This window comes from Mytilus trossulus, chromosome 14 (genome assembly GCF_036588685.1).
Source record: "Mytilus trossulus isolate FHL-02 chromosome 14, PNRI_Mtr1.1.1.hap1, whole genome shotgun sequence".
Lineage (NCBI taxonomy): Eukaryota > Metazoa > Mollusca > Bivalvia > Mytilida > Mytilidae > Mytilus > Mytilus trossulus.
In genome coordinates, this window is record NC_086386.1 from 33406548 (window position 1) to 33410790 (window position 4243).

The 4243-nt window shown below is 30.8% G+C and overlaps 1 long non-coding RNA gene across 1 annotated transcript; it reads left to right on the forward strand.

Annotated features, from left to right (window-relative positions):
• Nucleotides 1-2208: 2208 nt before the first annotated feature.
• LOC134696975 (uncharacterized) lies at nucleotides 2209-3352 on the forward strand. Its single transcript, XR_010103040.1, has 2 exons — nucleotides 2209-2306; nucleotides 3108-3352. It is a non-coding gene; the product is annotated as an uncharacterized LOC134696975 (long non-coding RNA).
• Nucleotides 3353-4243: the final 891 nt, after the last annotated feature.

A 4243-nucleotide genomic window follows, 5' to 3' on the forward strand; every position in this document is an offset into this window, starting at 1 on the left:
TACATTTTTTAGAGATGGAACTCGATCATTTTTTCCTATGGCAGGAAATACCGCAACTTGACATCATATATCAAACGTTGACGTCATTAGATATATGACGTCACGTCAGGTATGCGATACGGGTTTAACAACGATGCCACTGCTGGTGGAGATTTCTTTCCCCGAGGGTATCACCAGCCCAGTAGTCAGCATTGTTGTGCTGACATGAATTATCATTGATATGGTTATATTCATCAATTAACGGTTTACAAAATTTAGAAATTTTGCAATACTCAGGCTTTTCTTCTTCAGGCATACATAAACTTAGCTGTATTTGACTAAACTTTTAGGAATTTTGGTCCTCAATGCTCTTCAACGTCGTACTTTATTTGGCCTTTTTAACTTTTAAGGATTCGAGAGTCACTGATGAGTCTTTTGTAGACGAAACGCGCGTCTGGCGTATATACAAAATTTAGTCCTGTTATCTATATATGATGAGTTTATTTGCAATGCGATACGGAGTGTGCGATACAGTTTAGCTATGCGATACGGGTATGCGATACAGGTTTAGCTATGAGATACGGGGGATGAGATACAGGGTAGATGATACAGACTGGGGAAATAAACCTTTATTAGATAGAAAAAAGGCTGTATTTTGTACTAAATATTTGATTAATGTTAAGAAAGTATACAAATCAAATCAACAAAGAGTTTATAAAAAAATAAATAAAAATAACTCTTTTTAAAAATATTGTTAGCATCAGAGCAATTCTGAATTTACATTTATGAGGAACACTAGAAAGACAAAGTATGTGCATACAAGTATGTAGATATGTCAATATGAATAGATAGAATTTGATTGAAATTATTAAGAAATGTAATGGTTAATTTGATATATTGATAAATGACATGGTTATTAACTAGTTTAAATATAAATTAAGATATATCATTTCATTCAGTTTATATACATTGTATTTATCTGGATAAGATTTCACGAATGTTTATAGAAGAGGCAAAGTATACGTTTATGAGGTTATCACTTTTCAAACAATCATATGATGTTTTGTTACACTGTAGGAGGTACAAGTATATAATAAGACAACAAATGTAAGTAAATCAAGTAAAGAGACTATTTGCAAACGATGACTTTATATTGTGTAACATTGTAAGTTCAGGAAAGAAAATTTGACATTTAAGGACTACAAATATCAATGTTTCAAGAGGCATTATTAGAAAGTTAAATGTTTCTTTATTAGAATATTGTACATTTGCGTGTTCAATTCCCTCAAAATGACAACAAACCATTCATCGTCGAAATCTGCATTACTGCTGTATTTTTTCAATACAACAACTTACAGCTTAACTATTTCTCAACAAGAACCACATGTAGATGAAGTCCATACATTAACCTCAATTGAAAGCTATCTTTGGACGTATGTATCACCAATTATTATTCTTGTTGGAGTTTTTGGAAATTGCCTGAATATTGCAGTTTTGAAAAAGATGCAATTTTGGCGACAGACGCCATTGCTACTTTTAGCTGTTTTAGCAGTCACGGACATAACAGTTTTGTTAGATGGTCTTCTTCGTTATTGGATTAAATATGCCTTCAAAAAAGACATCCGCACTTTTTCAGACATTAGCTGCCAACTCAATTTATATGTGATTTATTTCTCTATGCAGTATTCTTCCTGGATTCTCGTGTGTTTGATCATTGATAGATTTATAAAAACAAATTTTCCATTTGTGTATATGCGTTTAGCAACAATCAAGAAGACATGCGGTTTTATTATTGTCACTTTTACGATATTATCGGGAATCAACTTGCATTGGTTCTGGACATACGGTCTAAAAGATAAACAATGTGTTGCCATGAAACCAGAATACCTGAACTTCGAAAAATTTGTTTTTGTATACTTAGATTTTGTTGTTTTATCCGTACTACCTTTTTCTATTATGCTTATTCTGAACGTGTTTGTTTATCGAGCTTTAAAAAAGCATCATGAATTTAGGAGCTCGTCTGTTGTTCAGTCACGAAACAGTAGAAGAACATATACCAAACGGCAGTTTAGTCAAAAACTTACTCGAATGTTATTTTTTAATAGTATTTACTTTTTAGTTTCTACGTTTCCTATCAGTGTTTACTTCATATACGAAGGTCGTAATAAATTTAAAGATGATTTAAAAAATGCTAAGAAGCATGTTGCTTGGTCGTTATTGTACTTATTCCAATATTCAAATTATTCTGTCAACTTTCTGTTGTATGCTGCCTGTAACAAAGTGTTTCGAGAAAAAGCAAAAGAAATATTTGGATTAAAACCGAAAGGGTAAGTTGTAATTTGTAAAATATGTATAGTTAGAACCAAAAGGTCAATCACACGAGTCCGAATTCTCATAAATTAACATAACCTTCGCGCAAATTTAAAACAAAGTTGCATTCTTCACTCAGCAGTAACTTAGTTGCATATAAAGTTTTAACCATAGATGTGTGGTACATCCAAATATAGAAAAAAAAATCTCTATCAGTAGCTCCTTCTCGGAATTTGATGTGACTATCATAAAAGTGAGATGCTTAGCTAGCTTAACAATCAGACTTAATCCACAATTTTCCACATAAGAAAATGCCTGTACCTAGTCAGGAATATGACAGTTGGTATCAATGAGTACGATGTGTTTGAGCTTTCGATTTTGTTATTTGATGAGGGACTTTTCTTTTTTTCTTTTTATTTATTTCATGCTGGAACATTGAATATTGTGTATATACATTTCGTTTTTGTATGTTGTCGGTTTTGTCTATGTTAATTTCATTTTATTTTAATGATTTCGATGTTCGATGATTTTGGAGAATATGTTCTGAAACATGCATTTTAGTATGATTTCAAATTTTATGTAACCCGATTTTTATTATTATTTTATTATTTTGGTTTAATTTACACTTTGCACCTTAAACCATTGGTTAAAAGAAATGACGGGATACAATTACAAATAACATATATAAAGAGTTAAAGTATAACATTTTAGCTTAATCATAAAGTACAATATATATCAATGGTCATCTGTATACTTATACACATACATTTGTATATTTTGTACATTCTGATTTATCAAATGTTCAATTTATGTTTCAGATTCAGATACAAAAACAAAAGAAAGAATAATCAACGGTCTTCGTCGATTTCTCATATGACGACATCCATCAACAATTCAGTTAACAAACTGGTTTCTGATACATATGATGATCATTCAGACTATTCAGAGGATATTCAAACTAATGCTAATGAATATGTTGATAAAAATCCTAATTCTCAAACGGCCGTTTAATTTGACACATACCAACATATATAATTATTGATCAAACATCATTGTAACTTCATTGAAATCATTTAAGTTAGTTTGTGCTATAATTATTTTGTCAACTAAAAAGTGGAAATGTTCATTTATCTAAGCTAAGTGTATTCTGACAATTAACTTGAAGGATGTACTTAGGTGAGGTTCGGTAAGAATTCAGAAATTACGAAATTTAAAATTGATACTTTAAGCTGATAGCGCATCAATTAAGGATAAAGATAAGCAAAAAATATTGATAGGTCATGGACCTTCTTTTCTAGATATCTGAGATTTAAAATATGGCGGGAAAAGGCTGACTCGGACTTTTACCTCATATTTGTATTCATATTATTTGGGTCTAAAAACAAAAGAAAGAAAATCAAGAATCATCTTTAATTTTGGTGAATGACCTTTCATGAGCTGTCAAGTCTTATATGAAAAAATAAATGGGTGTTATGGGACAAAATATTTTACATTGTAATGTATGGAAAACACTAAGGAGTCCGAACATTTGACACCAATTCAAAAACCTAACCTAAGGACATCCTTAAAAAAAGAATTAATTACTGATATATTTAATATTCAGCAATAGAAATAAAACACTCTTCAATAGTCATAAATCGATTTAGCAAAAACAAATCCGGGTCACAATCCAAAACCAAGGGAATTTCAAGAAACATTTAACAAAAAACACCAAAATACATAGAAACAGACTATTTGATAACAACTGCCATATTCTTGACTTATACAGGACATTTTAAGTAAACCTGGAGTAAACCTAGAGGGCTGAACTTGATGTTATGGCTATCCAAACCTTCAGTTATAAAAATATTACAGTCCATATAGTCTCCACTAAAAGAAACCTACTCAGATTCCAACAACATTCTTTAAATCTGATATTATCCAACTTGATGTCTTGATTGACAACATACTATTA